Source organism: Syngnathus typhle, unplaced genomic scaffold (genome assembly GCF_033458585.1).
Source record: "Syngnathus typhle isolate RoL2023-S1 ecotype Sweden unplaced genomic scaffold, RoL_Styp_1.0 HiC_scaffold_39, whole genome shotgun sequence".
Lineage (NCBI taxonomy): Eukaryota > Metazoa > Chordata > Actinopteri > Syngnathiformes > Syngnathidae > Syngnathus > Syngnathus typhle.
Genome location: NW_026871945.1, coordinates 491,036 through 500,800, shown reverse-complemented (window position 1 = coordinate 500,800; position 9,765 = coordinate 491,036). Strand labels below are relative to the sequence as shown.

The window sequence follows — 9,765 nt, the reverse complement described above, 5'->3', positions numbered from 1 at the left end:
TTGCTGTCTGTCACAATGTACCCTACACAAATCCGAAACATTTGTTGCGGCTCCGAGTCACGACGAGGGGCAAGTTTTGGTTTCCAAGGGTGTTTTTATTCCTCTTCAACGTCTCTCCCATACAGAGCCGCCTCTTTCCCGTGCGCGCACGGAGCGCGGTGGTGCGTTTACGGGCAGTCGGAGAAATCAACGCCAACAAAAAAAATTACATCCAGCCTAGTTAAGACCATACCAAAGACTATAAAAATGGGACCCATTGCCTCCCTGCGTGTGTGACGATCATTGGGACTTAAAAAAAAAAAAAAAAAAATTTTAAATTCATAAAAATTGGGTGCGTATTATACATGGGTACAGGCTTTTTTCCAGCATCAGCATGCCATTTTTAGGGTGCGTATTATACATGGGGGCGCACTATACACGGAAAAAAATGGTATTCACAGTATGTATACCGCAGGTGTCAAACTTAAGGCCCGGGGGCCAGTTATGGCCTGCCACATCTTTTTATATGGCTCGCAAAGACAAATTGAGTATGGACTACATGTGACAATACTTAAATTAGAAATTGTTCACTGAAAAAAATTTGAAATTGCTAGCAATTTGTATTACTATTCATCTTTTTAGTTATTTTTTTACTAGTTTTGACTAGTCTATGATTTCAAAACTTGTTATTCATCAGTTTGGTGTGTATAATGTAAGGTGTTGACAGTCGTAATGACCCTCCGAAGGAAACTATGACTATGATGCGGCCCGCGACACAAATGAGTTTGACACCCCTGTTGTTTACTTTAGCTAAATCTACATATGTTACACACACACGTACGCAGACACACACACACACACACACAACATATTTATAGTTATTTACAAAGAAAGACAGTAAAAAGAAAGCCTTTTTAAAGTTTTAATCGCATTAACATTTCGTTGTAAACACGGAAGTAATAGCACTCGCTGGGCTAAAGTTTTAGCAGCATTAACATTTTGTTGTAAACACGGAAGTAACAGCACTAGCTCGGCTAAAGTATTTATAACATTAGCATTTTGTTGAAAACACGGAAGTAACAGCACTAATTAGGCGGGTAACCCTAACCCTAACGCTGCTCTAGAGTAGCTTATTCATTATTTAATTTGAACTATTATAATTGAAATCCAATATCATTAGTCTTCACACATAAAAACACTCAATAAAGCACATGGAATCAAAAACTTGTTTTCGATCGTGCGTACAACTCCGTTGGAAAAGACATGCTCCGTCCTGTTGTCCGAATCAAACCTTTTTACTCCAGAGTTGGTCTTCTTTTACCAACGACCTCCTGCTGCGACCGAAAATCCATAGTGGAAAATTGTTTGAGTTTGCATATGTTATCCTCCATTGTAAAACGAAATGTAAAATGTAAAAACGAAAAAAAAAAAAAGTAAAACGAAATAAATGGATGACTGCTCCTTAGTTGTTCACAGTAAATTTGAACTGGAGATCACTTATTCTCCAGGTGGGCGCATGAAGCATCCCGGGATCACTCGCTGTCCCTTGCCATAAGGCTGGAGAACCTTTTTTTCATTGCCTCCGTAAGGTCTCTTTTCGAAGCCGTTTTGTTCATCTAAAGAAACACGATGTTACAGACAGATGACAAAAAACACGAGATACATCAGCTTAACTACGGAAATTAGTTAATATAGCCACAGTGTTTGAACACTTAAACAGCGACATACGTAGAGACAGACAGCAGTTCAGTCAAACTGCATAGCCTGTCAGCATGGACAGTCGTGTGATTACGCAATTCTCAGAGGAGGCAAGGCAGGAAGTTGGCTTCTCCGAATCGTCTTAGGTTTTAAAATAACTAAAAATTCAACGATTTTGGTTCAAAATGACACAAAACTACTGAAATGAAAAGGAAAATGACTTTATAATAAAAACAATTGAATTTGTTTTTTCCCCTTTTCATGATGGCAGGGGAGGGACGGCCTCCCTTGCCTCTGTGGTGAATGGTCTTTGTTGTTTCGCTGGTCTCAAAAAAAAAACCTCGGTGGACAATGGCTGTCCCGGCAAAGCACTCCAGTGACTCACGGCTGATTGGGAAAAGATTTTTATTCAACCGATGGCACAGATGTTCGCCCCAAAAAAGCCCTCCCGCTCCTTGCTCTTGCCCTCTCTCTATCTGTTCTCCCTCATCATTTGTACCTCGTAAGACAACAGCTGCGGTCCGAGTCTCACTCTACTGGTTACTTCCGATGCCCTTAAAAGGGCATGGACAAGGGTCTTCCTGATCACGGACGAATGGCCCTTCCATATTCTAAGTACCTAGTCAAGTCAAGTCAAGTCAGGTTTATTTGTATAGCCCTAAATCACAAGCAGTCTCAAAGGGCTTCACATAGACAGAAATTGACAATTATTCTCAAAGCATCCCCTGATCTTAAGCTCCCAAAAGGGCAAGGAAAAACTTAAAAACCCCTACCGGGGGAAAATGAGAAACCTTGAGAAGGGACCACAGATGGAAGGATCCCCCTTTCAGGATCACCAGGTTGAAATGGATGCAGAGAGGGCACAAATGATACAACATGAAAATCAATTAAATAAAAAGTGGATGTCCATGTCATAGCAGAGGGCTGCCGAAGGAGCCCTCAATTGTCCTGGCAGTGTCTTCGAGGAGGTTGAGCTGTAGTTCCCCCATCCTGAATTGGCCCACGAGAATCCAGATAGCCGCTGTCAGCATGGGTGCCACCTAACCACCTCCCCGGCCGGGGAGGGGGTGGAGAGGGAGAGAAAACAAACTCCAGCCGAATCGGCCACTACAGGTTAGTTAAAGGCCATGTCATAGAAATGTGTCTTTAAACGTGTCTTAAATGTTTCTACTGAGGTAGCAGTCCTAATATCCATTGGTAGGGCATTCTAAAGCTCTGGAGCCCGAATAGAAAATGCTCTAGAGCCTGCAGACATTTTCTTGGCCCTCGGTGTCGCTAAAAGGGTAGCGTTTTGCGAACGAAGGTTACGAGACGGAACATAAGGAACAACTAGGTCGACGAGATATGAAGGCGCTAAGCCATGCAGCGATTTATAGGTTAATAGAAGAACCTTGAAGTCACATCTTAAATGGATCAGCTCTCACTCCACACTAAACAAATTTAGTATGTGTAAGTGAGTAGGCAATCAGTGAATATTGAAGATGGTCCTTAACTAATTTTATCCTGATCAATCATTCTGATCGAACAGCTGGGTAAAGATACTCAGGCTCCCTCCGACAGTCTACTCCACGATGGTGTTTTCACTTTGCCTTGTCAATGCATTTGTTATTTGAGTCCTATCACATTTGCCATCTCGTTAACTGTCATTTTGTGTGACACTTATGCAGCATTATTCTTAACTGTCAAAAGTTTCCATGCCTGTTATTCCTTGAACTTATCTGACTTTCTGTCACCAGAATTCCCCGTGAGGTGTAATTAACTTCTAATTTTATTAATTAATAATAATCAGGTCCATTGAACAATCTAGACACCTCTTGACTGCATCCTATTGGGTCCTAATGTCCTATTTTCATCTCTATTTTGTCAATGACTATGTCTAATTGTTAAGCTGAATGGGCTAAATGTGATCCTCTTATTTCTCTTATTTCGTACAATTTAGCCTGTTTTATCCAAATTTATCCTCTGATTATGATGCTTTTCCTTTTTCTGTAACACTACACCTTTTGTTCCTGATTTATTTATTTGTCTTTTATCAAGACTCCTCAGTTGTGTCAAGTTCAGTGCCCAAGCAAGCTTCCATTCACTTCGACCCAAGCTCCACCAAGTTTGATTACGCCTCAGCAAGGAGTCCAGTTTGCTTGTTGCACATTTCAGGTCTCATGGGTCTTTCGCCGCACCTCATTGTCAAGTTGTGTTCTTTAGTTGTAGCCTCAGAGCCAACTCATTCGTCACTCTCGGATGAGTCCATTTTCAACTGAGTCCATTCTCATCTTGTAAGTTTCTTCCACTCTTTGTACTCACCTCAGAGGATGTTGTTTTCCTCCGGAGCGTTGTGCTCCCCCCAAGCACAAATATAGTCCTTCTTTGCTCTTGCAAAAGTTCAAAGGTGCCTCAGAGCCATGTACCGTTTTCTTGTTGTTCTCAGCTGTCGGTGGAGTCTCGGCATCGAGTTTCAGGGTCATTGCTGGATACTGGAAAAGACAGACTGGGAAACCAAATTTAAATATCGTCTTCCAATTAGCCATTAATTACCTAGTACCTTTTGTTAATCAAACTTCAAATTCTCCTATTAACAACAATTCAATATATTTGAGAAAAACGTTGCCTTTCCTTCATGAGCTCTCGGCTGTATTGTGAACAATTTTAAGGTGGCACATTACCCCAAATTTAAAATTGCAAGTCTTAACTGTGATTTCTCTCAATTATACTGTGATTTCCAGAAGCTCATCCTAATTTCAGGCTACATTCTATTGTTTGTTTTCCTGCCTTTGATTTTATGCAATCCTCTCCATCATCTTTCCTGATTTAAGCCTTCAATTTGCGAGAGTTTCCCAATTTTGGGTACATAATGTACCTTATTCATAATTAAGTCATGTTCCAAACATAGCCTCATCTCTGGTTTGACCTCAGTATTATTGGTGTTATGTTCTCTTACCGATATTACTGGACTATCTTGAATTTTTAATTCTCCGCCACTACATCGAAGGCCAATTCTCAGGTGTTCACTTTTCCCATGCTCCAGTTAGGCTTCGTTATTCTAATCGAGAATGTGATTTTCATTTGAATTCCTTACTTTGGGACTTCTAAATTGCTCCTATCGCTAATTCATTTGTACCAAGCATACTTTTACAAGAGTTTTAAAAGTACCAACAGATTACTACCAAATCCAATATCTCCGCGTTGGGATCTCCTACTCTATTTTGGACTTACTGCTTTTGACCTGTGAGTCTTCTCACAGTTGGCGCTGATCACCCTTATTGGGCCAGTTTAATTTAGGAGCAGGCTCTCCGTGCATACAATTCAGTCCTATGTCTGAATCCAGAGAATTCCTTTAATTCCAGCTGCTGCTGTGGCCCTCACTTGATACCTCTCTTGCTCTCATAAATTAGTGTTGACCGGTCGAGTTTTCTTTAGACACTCAAATCACCTATATTTGTGTTGTAGTTGTTAGCCCTCGCATGCTCCTACTCCACCTGTTAGACAGCTGTTAAACATTAATTCTAAGGTCATGCTGTGTCTCTATGTCCTCCTGGAGACAACGGATGTATCCGCCGTCTCAGTTTTTTTATGTAACAGAAAATCAGAAGTATTGAGGAGAGCCCCAAAGAAATGAGTATCAATAATTTGTTTTCAATTTTGTCATCCTTTCAGCAATTTAAATGAATAAGTTGAGCTTTTCTTCACATCCAATTTCCTATTGCTCTCAGAATGCTAAAAGGAGTGTCAGCTGGCCTTAATAGGGTCCCCCATAATTTACGAGGGGGCCACACTCTTCTGCCACCGCTTGCTGTCGTCCCAGCATGTTTTTCTTTAGATACATCTATATTGGTGTCGTATTGGTTAACACACGCATGCTCCTATTTCTCCTGTTGGTCATGCATTCTTTTGCTCCTTCAGCATTCCGTCTTCCATCATTTTGTCATAGTTCCTTTCGCTGCTGGCCGCGCAGGCCCCCTAAATTGGGCATAAATCCGGCCCCGCGCACGTCACCTGAGCGGGAGGGTCCAGCCTTGAAACACAGTGGGCAGGTACAGGTTGGCCACCCTGCCGTGCCCACTGCGCCGGCCACCTTCCCGAACCCCGCAATTGGCCACACGCCCGAGAGGAGCCCAGTCTCACTTCCACATACGCACACACTCACGAGCACGCACACACACACACACACTTACATAGGGGGCCCCCCACACACTTTAAGCCAGTGCTTCTCAATTTTTTTTCTGTTACGCCCCCCCCTAGCAAGAAGAAAACTATTCGCGCCCCCCACTCCCCACCGTGACTATCCATCTCTGCATAACATTTTATCCTTATTTTTTATATATATATATATATATATATATACTCACAGTGAAGCCAAGCGCTAAATACGCTTCGTTGTATTTCCTCGTCTTAGCTTTCGGCTGACTTTCTTTTGTTTCATTATCTTTGTTTCTCTCCGTTTTTCTTTTCATCCCTGTTAAAAACTTTTTCATCTTGGTGGTTGTTATGTTGAATAACGGAGGCTATAGACGGGACGCAGTCGGAGCTTTCTGTTGACTCAACACTGCTAACCAAGGCAAACCTGTTGTCTTGTAAGTCGTAAAATGTTGCACTGTCGCAAACGTGAAAGAAGTAACAATGAGAGCGCCACTGCCGCCTACTGTAGTAGATGCGCAATTACACTTTATTCTAGTACTGCCAAAAAAAGCCTGTTCCCCAGGGTCACACGCGCCCCCCCAGGTATAGCACCGCGCCCTCCACTATTTGAGAAGCACTGCTTTAAGCGTCCCTTCGCGCGCAAGCTCAAACAGACAAGATTAAGCTGACAGAGTTCACAAAGATTACACACGGACACAGAAGACATACAACGGGATTCGAATCCATTCCACATTTTGCTTCTTTCCAACTGCTGCTGAGCAGTTTGGTCGTTTTAACTGTCATCAGAGCAGATGCACTGACAAATACGCACGTCTTACTTAACTTTTGTTTTGTTTCGTTTCGTTCCTAATAGCGCTGTATATTTCCCCTTTATTCTTCAGAATTTAACTTAAGTGTGCACACAAATGACTTTTTTTCCCATGGTATACCAATATTAAACCCCCCAGAGGCCGCTTTTCCACGTTATCCATTTTCACACAGAAGCTGAACAAAACCTTCGTCCAATAGCAGTTTGTCGCAGGCTCAAATTTAATCGAACTTTGATAGCTGTGCATGCTATTACAGTGCGCCTCGACAGCCCGGAATCGAACCGCGTCTTGGAATCACACCGGCTTATCTGGATATTTGAGTCCGTCCGAGCTCAAAGGGACTGTTGCACCAGCGTTTAAATCCAGGAGTCTTGTAACCCACAAACACTCCTCATTCAATCAGTTTCCAAACGACGTGGCTTACGCGCGCTTTATTTTCCCCGGTACCCTTAAAAAATCTGACCGGGTCTGGTCGGACCACCTCGGCACCCTTAAAAAAGGGTCTGACCGGGTCACTTCCACATTCATGCTCACAGTTACGGATGCCAAGGCTGCGCACTTTTCCTATTTGCCAAACGCGGTCAGCGCAAGCCTCCCTTTTTCGTTCGACCTTGACGGAGACTAATCCGGCCACCGAACATCTCAACAAATGCGCACTTGGCCCGTACGGCCACTGGGTGCGACTGCAGTGTCTCGGCTTTTCCAGGAACTACATCTGGGGCGGGTTGTTTCCTGTCGCAACAGTGTTCAATCGTATCTGTGTTTTCGCCTCATTCACACAGCTAAAATTTCTATCCTCCATCGGATCTGTCGCCAAACTCAAGTCCACGTTTTATCGGACTTTCTGCTATTCTTTTATTGTGACGGCCAACAGCGATGTCATAAGACATCCTGTCCCGTCACGAGCCACATTCCTTCGGGCTTTTCTTTTTCATCATTTTCACCAGACATGTCACTCACTCCGCTGTGCACATTCCCCATTAAGTTTTAAGTTAATGTTCACTTTTTATTTGTTATTTTTTATTTATTTTTCTATTTTCATTTTACTTTTTCTTTGCTGTTTCTATTTGGGGGCCACTCCCCCTTCAAAAGTCGAATTATGACGACTTTTGACTAGGAGAGACAACTTAATCTCGGAACGGCTCATGGCCACATCAGATTCGTTTGTAACTGCCCCCCTCAAGACCCCCCCCCCCCCCTTTCCAAGAATCGAGCATATCGCGGCAACTGTGGGCGAAGCATCTCACCTTAATGACAGCCGCTGGCCGGCCGTTGGATTCTCACTCAGGAAGCGGGCGGGAATTCCCCGGGGGAACACGAATCCTGTTCGTGACGCCAAAAATGTGGTGTATGGTCTTTGTTGTTTTGCTGGTCTCCCAATAAAAACACTCGGTGGACAATGGCTGTCCCGGCAAAGCACTCCAGTGACTCACAGCTGATTGGGAAAAGACTTTTATTCAACCGATGTCAAAGTGATGTCTCTCCAAAAGTTTGAGTGGCCGCAAGAGCAAAGATGTTTCAGCTCTCGATGGCACAGATGTTCGCCCCAAAAAAGCCCTCCCGCTCCTTGCTCTTGCCCTCTCTCTATCTGTTCTCCCCCATCATTTGTACCTCGTAAGACAACAGCTGCGGTCTGAGTCTCACTCTACTGGTTACTTCCGATGCCCTTAAAAGGGCAAGGACAAGGGTCTTCCTGATCACGGACAAATGGCCGTTCCATATTCTAAGTACCTACACATTACTGAAACTAGAGCTAAGCAAAAATAGCTTAGGGTCTTCTCACTGCTGCAAGGTCGCCATTTAAGGTGACATACAGTGACGCATAGAATCCAAAATTTACCTCACCTCCTCTGACCGCACGTCACTGGTGTCAACATATAGCTCAAGCTCATCAGCAAGCTATGCGCTAACTTGCATAACCGGTAATTTGTGTGTGTGTGTGTGTATCAGTGACGTGTGGTGAGGTTCATGACTGGGGAGGCACTGACGTCCCAGTACCCCCCCCCCCCCCCGGTAAAATTTGTACGTCACCTAACTGTGTCACAAAATAAGGTTGGGGAATGCTGCTCTAGTGTGGCTTATTAATTAAAATATTCACACATAAAAACAGTCAATAAAGCACATGAAATCAAAAACTTGTTTTCGATCGTTTGCACCACTCCGTTCCGAAGTCCCGTTGTCCGAGTCAAACCTTGTAACTCCGGAGAAGGCTGGAGAACCTTTTTTTCGTTGCCACCGTAAGGTCTCTTTTCGAAGCCGTTTTGTTCATCTAAAGAAACACGACGTTACAGACAGATGACAAAAAACACAAGATATTATATACACCAGCTTAACTACGGAAATTAATTAATATAGCTACAGTGTTTGAACACTTAAACAGCGACATAAAAACAGAAAGCAGTTCAGTCTAACTGCATAGCCTGTCAACATAGGCAGCCGTGTGATAACGCAATCCTCAGAGGAGGCTAGACAGGACGTTGGATCCTCCGAGCGAATTGTCTTCGGTTTTAAAATAACTATAAAAATTCAGTAATGTATATATATCTATATACTATGTATATAGATATATATAGAGAGAGTTATAGAGGCCAAGATCTACCACACCAGACAAGACCCAAGGTGTAGGCTGTGCAAAGAGGCCCCTGAGACAGTCCAGCACATAACAGCAGGGTGTAAGATGCTAGCAGGGAAAACATACATGGAACGTCATAACCAAGTGGCTGGCATAGTGTACAGGAACATCTGTGCAGAGTATGGACTGGAAGCCCCAAGTTCAAAGTGGGAAGCACCCCCTAAGGTGGCAGAGAACGGGCGAGCCAAGATCCTGTGGGACTTCCAGATCCAGACTGACAAGATGGTGATGGCGAACCAACCGGACATTGTGGTGGTGGACAAACAGCAGAAGAAGGCCGTTGTAGTGGATATAGCAATACCAAGCGATGGCAACATCAGGAAAAAAGAACTTGAGAAGCTAGAGAAATACCAGGGCCTCAAAGAAGAGCTTGAGAAGGCCTGGAAAGTGAAGGCCTCGGTGGTGCCCGTGGTCATTGGGGCACTTGGGGCAGTGACCCCCAAACTGGAGGAGTGGCTACAGCAGATTCCAGGAACAACATCAGACATCTCAGTCCAGAAGAGTGCAGTGCTA

At 43.7% G+C, this 9,765-nt stretch overlaps 1 protein-coding gene across 2 annotated transcripts in view; it reads right to left on the bottom strand.

The window, feature by feature from the left end:
- Positions 1–2,065: 2,065 nt before the first annotated feature.
- The window catches only part of LOC133147275 (tRNA (cytosine(38)-C(5))-methyltransferase-like), a 127,771-nt gene continuing 120,071 nt past the window's right edge, over positions 2,066–9,765 (bottom strand). For both annotated transcript variants that reach the window (XR_009711613.1, XR_009711611.1), the window contains 2 exons: positions 7,868–8,889; positions 2,066–4,162 (listed from right to left, as the gene is read on the bottom strand). The gene's annotated coding sequence lies outside the window, so the exon portion shown is untranslated. The remainder of the gene's footprint in view (positions 4,163–7,867; positions 8,890–9,765) is intronic.